Here is a 16,442-nt window from a genome sequence, read left to right on the forward strand (position 1 = left end):
CTTTTACCTACTCACTAGTTCCCACTGATAACTAACCAGAGAAAGACATGAGTTCATGTGTATCCAGAATATAGAGTATGAACATTAAAGACAATGGCTTATAGCAATCTGTTTTAAGATACTTCAGAAGCCAATTATGCCAAAGCAGGCATAACCTAACATTTCTTTGCCTTGACAAAGGCCAAAACGGAACTCTTGCTTTGCCTATATCTTCCCCCTCATCTCATTTGATGGTAACTTTGTCTTTCCAGTTGCTGAGAACAAGTATCTTGCTATGATCTTTGACTCTGGTTTCTCACCTACCTCTGTCAGAATGTGACCAATTCTCACCCCCTCCGCTTCTACTAGTCTCGCTTCTATTCTCGATGTATCCATCATCAAATCTTGCCTGGATTGCTAGCATAGCCTAATTGTCTCCTAGATGCTGCCCTTACCCAACAAAACCTACCCTCAAGAACAGGCAAAAAGAGCCATCTAAAATTAAATCATAATGTCATCCCCCTTCTTATAATCTTTCAATGGGTCTTTATTACCTTCAGATTAAAACCAAAAAAGTCTTTACAATGGACTGCAAGGCCCTATACTACCTGCCAAAAGTAAAAAACACCTTTTTCTATACTCTCACTGCACTAATGAGACCAGATGTGTTCTTCCACAACAAGCCATTCTCCAATTCTCAGTGGACACCAACACAATACCTACAATTTAACTCAATTTTGGCATTATCTACCTGCAGTCAGTGTCAAATCCCAAGACAAGGGCTCAGTCCCAAAAGACCATCCCTCTCACTTCGGCTGCTCATCACATGTCCCAAGTTGTTACCTGTACTTCTGATTAATGCCTATAATTTGGAGGTTCCCATGACATTCTCCATGGATCCAATTAATTTGCTAGCATGGCTCACAGAACTCAGGAAAACAGTTTACCGACTAGACTTGAGGTTTATTATGAAAAGATACTCAGAAACAGCCAGATGGAAGACAGGCAAAGGGTAAGGTATGTGGGAAGGGGGATGGAATGTCCATGCCCTCTCCAGACATTCGGCCCTCCCGGCACCTCCCTATGTTCAACAATCCAAAAGCTCTCCAAATCCCTTCAGTTAGGATTTTTTATGGAGGCTTCATTACACAGGGCACAACTGATTAAATCACTAGCCATTAGTGATTAGCTCGAAATCCACCGCGCTCCCCTCCCTGGAAGTGGAGGGAGGTGGACAGGCTGAAAGTTCAATTCCTCTAATCACACAGTTGGTTCCCCTGGCAACCAGCGCCCCCTCCTAAGGCTATCTAGGAGCTCTGAACCACCAGTCATCTCATTAGCATGCAAAAAAACACATTTATTGCTTCCAGACATTCCAAGGGTTTTAGAGGCTGTGTGCCAGAAAATGGTGCCAGAGATCAAATACTGTATATATTTCTTACTATGTCACACCTGCCCATCCCCTCACCTTCACCTCTAAATACTTTTCCTATACTTTCTCCACTGCAGTTGTATCACCCTCCTTGTTTCTGAACACACCATGCAAACACCTGCTTTAAAGTGGCTATTCTTCTGCCTGGAACACACTTCCCCTTGATACCCACATGACTTCTCCCTGGCTCCCTTCGGGATTGCTCTGTTCAAAAAACACCTTCTAAATGAGGCCTATATTGATTTAAAATTGCAACCACAACCTCCACTCCACACTCCCAACTCCCCTTACCCTGCTCTACCACCTTTCTTTTCTCCTTGGCATTTATCACCATCTTATATACTATATAACTGACTTACTAGGATTATTATTGTTTCTCCTCTCAATCATCTTAGACTGTAAAGGGAATCCCAGGCATGTAAAACAGTGCACAGTACACGGTAAGTACTCACTAAATATTTATTAAAGAAAGCTCAGGAAATAAAGTGAAACCTCAATCAACAAATCAGTGCTCCTATAACAAAGATGACTTAGGCAATCAGGACTCAGGACAATCTCCCACCAAGTGGCAGCTACATCATTGTCAGTACTATTGCCAAGGAGGTAGGATTATTTCAGGCCAATACAACATACTATATAGGAGGAAAAGTCTTCCAGAATTCACATCCTGCTTGAAACGGAAGGCCACCATGAGAGGGGCAAGAGTTTTACTTTGCAGGCCAAAAAGTTTAGAAGACATCTGGTGGACAAAGAATGCCCTGATAGGTTCTTGACAAGGACAGAATCTATGGTCTGATACTGACCTCAAGTGTCCCACAATTATTTATTCCACCAATGATAAAGTTTCTAGCATCACAGAAAATTACTCAACTATTCAATCATTAAAATCATATCAGTTACATAATCTATAATCATAATGATATAAAAAGGTTCATAGTTGTTAAATATCATAAACCATGCATAAAATCCCTAATAAATGCCCAAAATAAGCAGGCATTCAATAAATGTAAGCTAACTATAATGATAGCAGCAACACTACCTTTGAGGTAAATGGTCTTTAATAATATAAAGAAACATTTGAAAAGACAGTAAAAGCTGTATTATATATATCTCATTTTGCTATCTTTCTCCATTTCCTTACACTGATGTATCAATCTTGACTATAGCCTTAGTTAGATCAGATAAATTGTACAATAAAGTATCAATTTCTAAATTTTAGTATCTGTGAATAAGTTATTCTTTTTTTTTTTTTTTTAAATTTTTTTTTCAACATTTATTTATTTTTGGGACAGAGAGAGACAGAGCATGAACGGGGGAGGGGCAGAGAGAGAGGGAGACACAGAATCGGAAACAGGCTCCAGGCTCTGAGCCATCAGGCCAGAGCCCGACGCGGGGCTCGAACTCCCAGACCGCGAGATCGTGACCTGGCTGAAGTCGGACGCTTAACCGACTGCGCCACCCAGGCGCCCCAATAAGTTATTCTTAGTAGAAAATAAAACAATTTCATTTACAGAGCTATCCTACTGTAAGAAACTTAACATGAAAAATTCTAATCTACAAAAAAAAGTGTTTGGGAATGCTTCACTTTACAAATGGATTCATCACAGTATTGTTTTAAACATTCATTTACAACCTTTTGGACTAGAGAAAGAGAAATTAAGTTAAAACATTAGAAGGCAATGCATCGGAAATAAATGGAAAGCAACTCTGGAATAACAATGCAAACAAAAGAGATTTAATTTAGAAAAATTCAACCTATGTACCACTTTTCAGAAAAATAACTACAAACTTCCTTAATGAGAACTTTAATTTGTAAATAACATGATCCATCCAGCCATAAAACATAACTAGAGCACCCAAAATACATCTGGACACTGCTCTCATCATGTCTCTGGGTCCCGGAGAAAGCTCCTCTGCCTGCCTACCACCCTTCGTGGTGTCCATATGGTACTCTCCGTACACCTGAGATGACAGCACACATACCATCATCTCCAGGTTCTCTAACTCCGCGTTCCCTCTACAGAAACACAGTACAGAGTTTTAAAAGAAATGTACAAAGTGCAGTGGTAACACAAAAATGAAGTAATCTACTGTCCTTTGCTGGCTTAGAAAATACTTCACAGGTGTGGTATGGGTGACCAGTAAGCCGAAAGGGTAATGGGAGGAGGAGAAGCGGTATCTTACAAAGGTAAGGTATAAGAAAACAAGAACTATTGGATCTTTGGAAACTCATTTCAGTTTGGGAGAGGATTGGGAACAGGCTGAGATGAGGCTCAGAAAAGGAAGACCTCCTATTTCTGACTACTTTACCTTTGTCTCACTGATTTTTGATTCTCTAGTGCCTAGCATACAATAGGTCAATAAATGTTCACTGAATAAATTTGCTAACTCAGAAAATCACAAAAAGGAAGTAAAAAAAGTTTGGAATTTGGAGGTTCCAAATTCCAAAGGAAAAGTATTTCTTCAAAATGCTTTCTGCAGGTCAATATTTACAAAATAGAAGTAAACAGAGGTTACATTTACAAAATGTGTTCAAAAATACCAAATTAATTAAAAAAATATCACAATTCGGATAACTGAAATGATAGTTTAGGTACTGAAACATGGTTTATGTTGCATAATATTTTATTATCTGATGAATTACGAATATGAATATAAGCAGCAACTTTTCTGAAGTGACTCATAAAACAAAAATTCTTCAACTACATGCAATGGTTTGTAGCATTTTTGTGTATGTCAGAGACACTTTTGGTGGCCTAATGAGGCCTATGGACTCCGCGGGAAAACGTTTGTAAATGCATAAAATAAAATTCATAATATAATTCATCAATTATGTTAAAATTCAGTTCTAACCACAGACTACAGTTCAAATCATGGACCCTCCTTTAAGAATTCTTGATAGAGGGTATCAGTTAACTTGGAAAAGCAAAGAATAGACACTTCTTACCTAAAGAGCACCCCCCCATATATATGTAATATTCCTATTACCTTAAAAAGGCTCATAATAAATTACCAAGATTAGGATATTATATAAAGTTAATATTTAAAAGTTTAAATAACTTTTGAAGGTTTTATTTGTGGTAGAACAGGCTGCTTCCATTTCTTGTTCCTACTATGTGTATCTGTTGTAATGCAAAATTTTCTAACATCATTTCATCTGTACAAAATTAATAATATACTAATGCTATATTTGTATCATCACTAATCTCTAGCTAGTTCTCCAAACATGACATCTACTAGTACACTTCCTCCCTTAATCCAAGAGCTCATGAGTACTAGTAGGCTAGACTGACAATCTTCTGGGCCCCAGCACACCTAGCACGCTCTGTATTCAGAATACTTTCAGGTGCACTACATAAACGACCTCACTGTAGGTTGTCTTTGGGATCTATAATTAAGAAACACCTTATAGTTAAAGCTGTCAAATAACAAGATCTGCTCAGTATTGTAGTAACTAAATGTCTTTGTAGGATAACTTAATCTACCACTTTATAGATTTCAAACATACTTTTGGAAAATTGTAGGGTACAGCAACATCCTCCCTAGCATGGTAGGTGAGTGAGTTCCAAACAGTATCAACAGGGAAGATAAAAATAACTCTGATTTTGACTCTTTAATGGGCATATCACCTTAAAATAAATCAGAATTTTTACTTTTTAACTCTTTGTCTTGCTAAGACTTCTAAACCATAATTCTAAAATTGTGTTTGATACTACAGTTTAAAAGAAACATTTGACACTAAATATAATACAAAAAAATCTTGAATCAGTACATTGTAAAAATCATAAAAAATTTTGAAGAGATTTTCTTTTTTAAGGAAGAGAACAAACACGGTGGAGAACGGTACCCCTCCCATATTAAAATAGCTATCTTTTAAAAACTTCTTTTTGTATCTTCTAGAGAATATTAATGGGTTGACAACTAGTGTCAAGTTTCATGAACAATATACAATCTACATATGTTTATAAAAAGTTTTTAACTAATAAAGAAAAAAAGGTGTTCTTGATTACTTATTTTCTACACTGCAGGAAAAAATACACATAAATACCAATGAGTTTAATTTGTGAGCAAACTTAAATAAATCACTTTATAGCTTATTACCAGTAATCACGAACGTAGACAAATTGTCCAAAAAAGCTCATTTTAAGAGCCTCCAAAATGTAAAACAAAAACAAAACCTGTGTTTTTTTCCAGACTGTAATTAACTCTTACTTACAGTTGAGTTTGTCTATTTGAATTCTTATGACAATGGCAGATAAATCATGTATTACTTTTACAAAGTAAGTTTTATTTTTCTAATTTCTCCTTCACAGGATGAAGGAGCTTTGCCTAGGCCATCATCAGGAAACCAAAAATAGAAAATTAAACTAACAAGTACCCATTTAGCCAAAAGCTCATTTCAACCAGAATTTTGTTAGTACTTGTTACTTCCTTTAAACACTGAGAATTAGCAATGTTCTTTTAAAGAACAGAGTTAAAAGCGAATCAGACCCTAATTACAAAGAACTTCCGAAGTTTAAACATCCCTCACAATAGCCTTGAAAATCCAGTGCAAAAGTATATATATATTTTTCCAGATAAGGAAACATTCTGGCATACTCTGCTGTCTAATAAATAAAGCCTTCCAGTACATTTTGCAAGCATTAACCAATCAGACTTTGTATTGATACAGAAAACCTTGCAGCAAGATAACAAAACCTCAGAACATGCTCAGATTGCAGTCTTTAGAAGGCCTCCCTAGTACACCTGTACAAGTACTTCCTGTTCTCCAACGATGTTTAAAAGTAGTTTGGTAAATGTCCCATAAGTTGTTGTCTAAAAGCTAAACATTAACTTCATAAATTACTACTACCAACCAGAAACCACCAGCCCAAAGATTCTTACGTATCCAGTCATCTGTCTTCTCCAAGGAGGACAACATAACCATCTGGACCCCTTTATAGAGCTGCTGCTCAGGAGTGGCAGTGGCTTCGCAAGCAAGGCGCAGGGGCCAAGTAAGCTATATTCACAATCCCAACGCACCCAGCTGGACTCCACGTTCTGCCTCTTGCCCGCCCTCAAACACAGCAGCAAGAACAGCCACGACCCAGTAAATAGAGCACCTCCTTTCGCCTCCCGCGCGCCTCCAGCCTGCCCAGAGGCATCTCCGCGAGGCCGGGACGTGACGGGCAGGAGGCGGGCAGGCTGCGTGCCCTCGGGCGCCTGAACCCGGGCGAAAAGTCCGCGGAGCAGGAGCGGAGGATGTCACAGGGCTGCTGCTAGGGGAGAGACAAGGTCTGGCGCTGAAACTGGGGTCTCCCACTCAGGCCCGGGGTCTCCAGTCGTTGGATCTCTATCTAGAGACTAGTTTCGGATACTTACCTTGAGCTCTGCCCTCCTAACGAGAGGAGCGTGCGGTCCAGGTAGAGAAACACGGGCCTTCCACTTCCACAGGGCTACCTCCCGCTGGCCCAGCTCTGCCTCACGCCAACACCCGGCAGATACTAACAGCTGCCACCGTAGCCGAGGTTCACCGGGAACTGGAGCAGTGGCGTCTGGTATCGCCGCCCAGAGCTCGACCCGGAGCACGGAGCATGCGCACACGCCCCAACACCCAAGGGCCAGTCAGGACAGTGACACCTGCGATCAACAGGTCCCGGGAGACCCGCCCCAATCTCCGCCTCGCGCCCGCCCCGCCTCCTTGGGAAAGGCTCCGCCTTCACGCTCACCGAGTTAACCCCGCCCCGCACGCGATTTCCCGGCTTTCCGGACCTGGCGAACTGTATTCCCGCGGGGGTTCGATTGGGCGCGCGATCCAGTTGACTTACTCCAAGGCGCGAGATCCCGCGAGAGCAGGAGCTTGAACATTTCCCCTAAGGCAGGGCGGTGTGGGAGGGCTTGCTGAGCTGTTGGGAAAGGTGCGTGCAGGTTGGCTCTGTGGTGTAGGAGGGTTAGTTCTCCTCAAGTGGAGGTGATTATTCCGGTGCTCTTGGTCATTGTATTCGGTATTTTCTAAGCTCAGGAACGCGGACCTACCAAGGACTGGGCTTTAGGTTAGTTAGGCATTGTTACCTGAGAGGGAACAATCTGTACTGCCTGGCACCGAAACTACTTGCGAATATGCAATTCCTTTAGCTTTATGATCTGTTTGCAGTTAAATGGCTTCCATTGGCATGAATGTATATTCCCTAACTGGTTGTTTCGTGACTGTTAATAAAATCAAAGCTGTAATAACCGTGTTGACTCGGTTAATGGTTAATTGTGTTAAGAAAAATTTGGCTGCCTCCTTACTATGCTTTAGAACAGGTTTGAAGTTAGAAGCTACTGCTTGGGAACTGGGCTAAACTTTGTTTTGTAATACACTGTTTTTTAAAAATAGAAGTTAAAAAAAAAAACCATTACCATCTTTAGTATCAAAGATCCCTCAATAAGAATTAAATAAAATTTTGAAACTCATTTCAAAGCTGGTGCAGGCAGAACATACAGATTATAAAAATTGATTTAAGTAAACTCATGGGTAACTAGAAGTTTATTTGAAGAATTAGAATGAAGAAACATTTTACATTGATATGGGTGCATTGTGCTTAAGACTGAATGAGAATGTATTGAGCGTTTATAGATTCCCTTCACTGAATTAAACATGAAATAATAGTGAAAGTGAAGGCAATTCCTGCGTTTAAGAAATGTAAAACTTCTGGAGGAGGAGGAAAAAACCTCTGCATTAAAAAATAATAACAGCATTAACTCTCCCTTTGGTTTCCCCAGCCCCACTAAATCTTGGTTCTGCAACTGTATCTCTGATACACTTTAAGTATTTTTCTTAAGGCCCTCTGTTCCCAAGCTCTCCATTTTCTTTTGTTAATTTGACCTTACTCCTCTTGTATCCTTGAGCAGTCTCTTTGCCATCATGGACTTGGCTACCAGCTTTCCCAGTACACCAAGTATTCCCAGATGTATATCTTCAGGTTAGACTATTTTAAGCAACAGCATCTGCTTTGGATATCACACAGATACCTTAATTAGGTCCTAAATTGGCATTGGTATCTTTACCATTACCTATTCCTGATGCCATGACTTTCCCCACCCATCTAGAAACTAGCCCATTTTCATTCCCTATTTCAGATAATGGCACCCAGTTACCCAAGACAGAAATCCATGAATACCCCCTATATTACAGTTCCATCACTTCCTCTATCCTAACACCAAGTTCTATTGACTCTTATCTACTTAAGTATCTCTCAAATCCACTCCTCTTCAATCTTCACTCTCACTGTCTTAGTCCATCAAGTAATTAACACCTCTCCTGACTCATCTTCCTTGGACAATTGCAATCACTCATTATTTCCCACTCCAGTCCAACCTACATTCTATTAATAGTTTTTCTAACATGAAAATATGATCACAATATTCCTCTGCCAAGATTTTTTCAAGGACTTCCCATCACCATAGGGACCTTTCATGATCTGCCTCCAGACTGTTAACATCATCTGCCATTTTTGCCCATTTACTCCACACTAGCCACACTGAACTCCTTGCTTTTCTGTGATCCTACCAGGTTCTTTCAAGATCCTTCAGGTCTCATTTGAATTGAACACTTACCTCCTCCATTGAATTTTTCAAAACTTTCTAAGACAGACTTGCCTTTCCTTCACCCGTTTTGGACTTACTTCTATGATAACAATTATATTGTACTATCATTATTTGCAAATGTAACTGACAGGGCAACCCCTATCTCCACTCTTGAAAAATAATTTGAACTGTGGATAATAAAGTCTCATACTATCTCCTTTCCTCATTTAGAGATTACAGAAGAATGCCCTTTAGTTCACCCTGCTTGAGAGTTTGACTAAATCCTAACTGAACACTTTTTTAATCCTCTAAGTTCAAACTTTCTACCAGTTCTTGGCATATCTAAGAACTGAGTTTTAAATTATAGGCTTGTAATAGGTCACAGTTAAGCATCAAGAGAGCAGTCTGAAGCAAACAGATGAGAAAAAGGAAAACTGACATTGCACCACATATCGCACCCAGAAAACTTTGTAGCTAGGAATGTCTTCACTTGCTTTTAATAATAGCACACCCACAGGTTTTAATAATAACCACAGGGTGGGCATAGCTCCATGTCGGGCATTTTGCCTTTTCTAGCCCAGTGATTGGTGTATGGGTTGTTCAGGTTAATCAGCACCCTTTCCGGGAGTTTCAAAACGGATCTTTTCTCTGGTTGCAAAGCTGTAAAGATGGGAGCTGAGAGCTGCTTGTAACAATGTGTGTTGCCTTTTAGAGTTGCTGGTCTGAAAAAATAATGTAAATATGTAAATAATGTAATGTAAATATGGGAGAGAGAGAAGAGAGTCCCTGAAGGTCCTCTATCCTCTTCCAAAATAGGGAATTAAAGAGTTAAGTGTTCACTGGATTCCTCAAAGGTCTGCAGCATGACATTTTGTTAAATATCAGAAGATCAAATTCAATATCCTTAGTATCATAGCCAGCTCTTCCTTAGCCAAAACTTTACTAGCCCTACATCCCCATCCTTTTAGGTCTCTGCTATACCAGAGTCAACATTTGCCTCCTTAATTTTTGCTGAGTTACTACCAGCTTAGGCAATTTCATTATCCTTGTATATTATTTCACCTTGAAACATTCTAATTTTCTTATCTGTAAAACTGTGATGAGAAATAATACTTATATACAATGTCTTTTGATACTGACCCAGATAAAAGAAAGTAAAGTACTGTACTGTGTTATTATGGCCATTAGTGCTATTATTATGATTACCAATACTGTTATCATCAATGTAATGTGATGCTATAAGAACCTATATATTGTTTTTCTTGCTGCCTTATGTATTTCATTACAATCTCAAAGATGTGGGAGGCATTAGATTACATCTGGCCCAGCCTCCCACTCACTGAAGGATCATCCCCACCAGTGGTTGTCCAAGTTCTGTTCAAATATAGTAACATGATAAAAAATGTGATGCTTTGTGGGACAGCCTATTCCTTTTTAAGACTGTTAAGAACTTTTCATCACAGGGAATTGAAATCTAAATGTAATTGAAATCTACCTGTAATTTCCATACATCTGTCCTTTGTAGCAACAGAAATCTATATTATTTTTTCCATAAGACACTGTTTAACTTTGAAAACACTTGTTTTTTCAAGGTAAATATACTCAGTTCTCTCAATAATTTTTTGAGGGCCTAGTAAATATTAAGCTAATGAATTCATTCATTCACAATATTTGATATCATCCTACAAAGGATTTAAAGTGAATTCTAAAAAAATAATAATAATAAAATAAATTCAAACATATAACATAATGATCAAATATAAATAATAAGAATCAGAGCTATGAGATTGTAATACCAGTAGAACATAAAGAATGAGAGCAAAATAACAAAAATATGCATGAGTCTGTACCTTAAACTTGTTTAGCTCCAATCTAAAAATCAAAAGTGGATATGATATGGAAGTTATCAGTAACAGGAAAACATTTTTCTGTCATCACCTGCAATGTTTTTCCCCTCATGTGGGCCTTCATCTAAGGAGGCTCTTATCTATGTTCATGGACAATGGACTCATCAACATGTCCCTGGAAAATGCAGTAACAGATTTCATATACCATCCAAAAAACTGAATTCAGGATGCACTTTTGGTGTTAACTTCTGAAAAAAAAAGATGTGTCTCCCAAAAATCAAAACAGATTTTTTCAATTAGCCCAATCATGGTTTGTGTGTAAATATAATTTTTAAAAATTTTTTATAAACAAGTTTTATAACATGTTTTACTTATAAGTTTCTTTAGATGGAAAGAATAAGTCTCTTAGAAATGGAAAGGATCTGGGGCACTTGGGTGGCTCAGTCGGTTGAGCATCAGGCTTCAGCTCAGGTCATGATCTCGTGGTCCTTGAGTTCGAGCTCCACTCCGGGCTCTGTGCTGACAGCTCACAGCCTGGAGCATGCTTTGGATTCTGTGTCTCCCTCTGTCTATGCCTCTCCCCCACTCCGCTCTGTCTCTCTCAAAAATGAAAAAAAAATAAAAAAATAAAAAAAGAGGTCAGAGAGGGAGAGACCCAAAACATAAGAGACTCTTAAAAACTGAGAACAAATTGAGAGTTGATGGGGGGTGGGAGGGAGAGGAGGGTGGGTGATGGGTATTGAGGAGGGCACCTTTTGGATGAGCACTGGGTGTTGTATGGAAACCAATTTGACAATAAATTTCATATTTAAAAAAACCAAAAACCCAATAAATAAATAAATAAACGTTAAAAAATTTTAAAAAAAAGAAATGGAAAGGATCTTAGAGATTACTTTGTTAAAGTCTTTCATTGTACAGATGAGAAAACTTAAGCTCAGGGAAATAAAGTTACACAAGCTCACGCTAGATGCTGGTACAACCAGAACTGAAACCCAATTCCTAAACACTTGGAATTGGCCTGGTGTGAAATATTTTCCCTGAAATATTCTGAAGTTTCATAAGAGATAGTACTCTTTTGTTTCTTAAAGTGCAGTGAAATTTCTTCTAAATTCAAGTATGGTGATAAATATACTTGACATCTTTGTACCCTTTTGAAAGACAAGGGAAGGGGCATATAAGAAGGAAGTCAAGAGCATTCCATAAGATTTTCCTTTTCTGAATTGTGGTATCTATGCTAGTACTCTGACTTTATGAAAAGCACTAAGATGTTTGGAAATTTACCAAATTTATTTTCTCACCCCAGGGAGAAATCCAAGCCATGTATATACACACACACACACACACACACACACTTTATATCTTGGACTGACTGTGTTTAAAGTAGTTCTTAAAGAAATACAATAGTAGAATAACATTGTGTCTTTTGCTTATAGCATATTGGCTGAAGCACTGAACCCAAAGGAAGTTGCCCTGGAGAACACTTTTCTTTGTAAAGATGACAAAAATATTCAGGGCACCGGTGTTTTCAAGTTGAACTTCCTTATTGAAATTCACTTCACAGTCAAAAGAAAAAAGGGAAATAAAACATTTTTTAATAGAGTAATAAAAATTGTTGGAAAATATTCAGTGATAGAAATACTTCAAAGAATTATAGGTATATCTAAAACAGAAAATCTAAAGTACTGAAATTATTTCTAATTCTCAACTATTATTGTTCTTGAGTCTTTCATTCTCTTATCTCTAAAACAAGCCCTAAAACTGAAAGTGTGCTGGGGAAAAACAAACAATCTAACTCTTGGCAAATAATATCCCAGGAATGTATGTTAAAAACTTTGTACATTTTAAAATCAAAGTTTTCTGATTAAATTGTTTTCTACATGTTTTGTTCTATTACTGTTTCAAATTCTTTTAATTCTGAATAACTCTCTTTATCTAATTAGAATAACTCTCTTTATCAAATTAGTATAATAGTTTTAATATGACAGAGAAGCCATTTCAGTTGTCAAAAACTGTGCTGACATTTCAGTTTCAAACAGCAGCTAGCAAGAAGAACTGTAGGTCTCAAACACTGTGGACTGCAGCGGAGAGAAAGCAGTATATTTTACACTATGATTCAGTTCACATGGATATATAGAAAACAAAACCAGTAGGTTTTTTTTAAATATATTTTGATAAGATAATAATGAAAGTTTTTATTTTTTTATTTATTTTTTATTTTTTTTAAATTTACATCCAAATTAGTTAGCATACAGTAAAACAATGATTTCAGGAGTAGATTCCTTAGTGCCCCTTACCCATTTAGCCCCTCCCCCCCCCCACAACCCCTCCAGTAACCCTCAGTTTGTTCTCCATATTTAAGAGTCTCGTATGTTTTGTCCCCCTCTCTGTTTTTATATTCTTTTTGTTTCCCTTCCCTTATGTTCATCTGTTTTGTCTCTTAAAGTCCTCATATGAGTGAAGTCATATGATATTTGTCTTTCTCTGACTGACTAATTTCACTTAGCATAATACCCTCCAATTCTATCCACGTAGTTGCAAATGGCAAGATTTCATTCTTTTTGATTGCCAAGTAATACTCCATTATATATATATATACCACATCTTCTCTTTATCCATTCATCATCAATGGATATTTGGGCTCTTTCCATACTTTGGCTATTGTTGATAGTGCTGCTATAAACATGGAGGGTGGATGTGTCCCTTCGAAACAGCACACCTGTATCCCTTGGATAAATGTGTAGTAGTGCAATTGCTGGGTCGTAGGGTAGTTCTATTTTTAGTTTTCTGAGGAACCTCCATACTGTTTTCCAGAGTGGTTGCACCAGCTTGCTTTCCCACCAACAATGCAAAAGAGATCCTCTTTCTCTGCATCCACACCAATATCTGTTGTTGCCTAAAACCAGTAATTTTTTAAAACAAGATTATTACTAAGAGTGACGCACTCTTATATTTTATTCTCTCCTATTTCATTTGAAAAGCTTCTGGTCATAACCAACTAAATTGATTCCCAGACCGCCTAACAGACACAACTATAGTTTGAAAGCTGTAACCGAGAGGGTTTTAGTAGAAGGAACAGTTTATTCTTCAATATAGTGTGGAAATTTACTCCCATATGGTTAGAACAAATATTCATTTTTGTTTGATATTACCACATCAACAATTTTTCACTGATTAAAAACTTCCTAATATTGTAAAAAGGCCATTACTCTTTGGCTCCACATTTTACTAACATTACTCCTATTCACAGTTTTAATTCTCTGTGGTTAATAAATGAAATGTACAAATTATATAAGGCTGTATCCATATAGTTATAGATCAATATGAAATTATTTACAGTATGCTGCCAGAAGGTGTGTGGATGATGTCTATGGATTGTATTCTTAACTGAGATAGTAGAGAGAATATGATAGTGGAAGGAACATGAGATCAGAAGCAGGATTCTTGGGTCCAAATTTTGTTTATTTATTTGTTTGTTTTAAATAAATTCATTTTTTAATGTTTTTATTTATTTTTGAGAGAGATAGTGGGGGAGGGGAAGAGAGAGAGGGAGACAGAGGATCCGAAATGGGTCCTTCACTGACAGTAGAGAGCCCAATGCAGGGCTTGAACTCACAAACCATGAGATCGTGACCTGAGCCAAAACTGGACGCTTAACTGACGGAGCCACCCAGGCGCCACTTGGGTCCTAATTTTAGATGTGCAATGTGAGATTGGGCTAGTTTCTTAACTTCTCTGATCTAAGATTCCATTCTGTAAATGAGGGAATTGATCTAGAATATTTTAAGATAGTGTCTAAAGTTCTTTGGTGGTTGTTTATTTAAACCAAAGAGTGTTTTATTATGCTATTAACATAGAACTAGTGGATTAAATTTGGCAAAATAACAACTTGTTAATTGCTTATTCTTATTATTGTATCTAAAATATTAATATTCCTTTGCTATGCTAACAAGAGAACACAAGTAAATATCAAGATATGGAATTATACAAATGGCATAGTCTAATACATTCCAATAATTATGATCATTAATCATAATTGATACATTTATACATATATGCATCTGAAAATGTGATAATTTTTCTGTGTTGCTATGCGTGTTAGTCTGTTTGGACTACTATAACAGAATATCATAGACTGGGTAGTTCATAAACAACAGAAATTTATCTTTCAAGTTCTGGAAAATGGGAAATCCAAGATCAAGATGCCAGTAGATTCACTGTCTGGTAAGAACCCGCTTCCTGATTCACAGATGGCTGTCTTCTCACTGTGTACTTACACAGGGGAAGAGGTGAGGGAGCTCTCTGGGGTCTCTTTTATAAGGGCACTAATCCCATTCATGAGAGCTCCACTCTTAAGATGATCCAATCACCTGCCAAAGACCCCACCTCCCAATACCATCACAATGAGGGTTAGGATATTAGCATATGAATTTTAAAGGAGACACTTACATTCAGTCTATACCTTAATAAGTTTGGTAAGTTTATGTTAAGTTTGGTGTGTTTTTATTATTTTGATCAGTTTGTAAGATAACTGTAATCATATACTGTGTTCACATCTCTTTCTACATATCATAAGTAAAGAATATTTTTCTTAAATAAATGCGGCCCATGTTCACATTTGACTCTATGTTCCAAAGTAAGTGCTGAGTCTGGAGTGCTGTATGGCCCAGAACAGAGTCTTGCCCAGGAGGCCTGGGACCTAAGGCAAATCAGCTATGTTGTAGAGTCTTCATTAGTCCCAATTTTTCACATAGTGGAATTAAGGTAAAATAGATATTAAAAAGTGACTTTTAAAATTAAGCTTGACGGTGGAAATTGGAAAGTATTCCTGCTTGCTTTTTCAAGGTAAGGTGGAAAAGAAGAAAAGGTTATTTCAGGTAGATTGCATTTAGGTGAATTTTGCATTATTTTAGCATCAGCTCATAGGGGAATTAACTCCTTCCCCTATTTATGACCTCCAGATGCCTAATTTCTTTGAGCAAGACAGACTGTCTCAGCCCCCAAAGGGACTTGGGAGTGATTATTTTTATTAATTCTATTCTGGAGATAATTGTGCCAAAACATTAGAATCCAGGGGCAATATGTCTCTTTTTTTCTTCTGTTAATTCTGTTTTTATTTTTAGGTAATCTCTACACCCAACATGGGTCTAGAACTCAGAACGGTGAGATCGAGTTGCAGGCTCCACCAACTGAGCCAGCCAGGCGCCCCAGGGGCAATATGCTTCTTTCTTTGAATATTCCGAACAAGAATTTAAATGAAAAACTCATTTTAGTTGGGGGGGGGGGCAGTGGGCGGGGGGGGGGGGGGGAGGAGGAAGGGTTATGTAGCCATCAGATCCATGGGAACTCCTTTTTGATTATGTAATATGTTTTCTGAAGAGGTAAGGCACACTGATCAAGAAAGTATCCACCATATTGATATTTAAAAATTAATAATAGGCAACCTGGGGCCATAGTGAGGCTTTGCTGCCTGGGATGAGGACCTTTCTCCCTCTTTTTCAGCAAATTCGCTGGTCCCAGCTGTCAGCTTACCCCCCACCCTGAGTGGGAGTGCAGCACAGAGCAGTCTCAAGATTCTATCAAGAACATTTTGCCATGATTGAATAGGAATCCCAGATAAAAATGTAAACCATCGACCT

At 38.0% G+C, this 16,442-nt stretch overlaps 1 protein-coding gene across 1 annotated transcript in view; it reads right to left on the minus strand.

Annotated features, from left to right (window-relative positions):
• Positions 1-6,950, minus strand: part of USP53 (ubiquitin specific peptidase 53) — a 68,174-nt gene extending 61,224 nt beyond the window's left edge. The window contains 1 exon segment of the mRNA XM_043569528.1: positions 6,773-6,950. The gene's annotated coding sequence lies outside the window, so the exon portion shown is untranslated.
• Between the last annotated feature and the right edge of the window lie 9,492 nt (positions 6,951-16,442).

Source organism: Prionailurus bengalensis, chromosome B1 (assembly GCF_016509475.1).
Source record: "Prionailurus bengalensis isolate Pbe53 chromosome B1, Fcat_Pben_1.1_paternal_pri, whole genome shotgun sequence".
Taxonomy (NCBI): domain Eukaryota; kingdom Metazoa; phylum Chordata; class Mammalia; order Carnivora; family Felidae; genus Prionailurus; species Prionailurus bengalensis.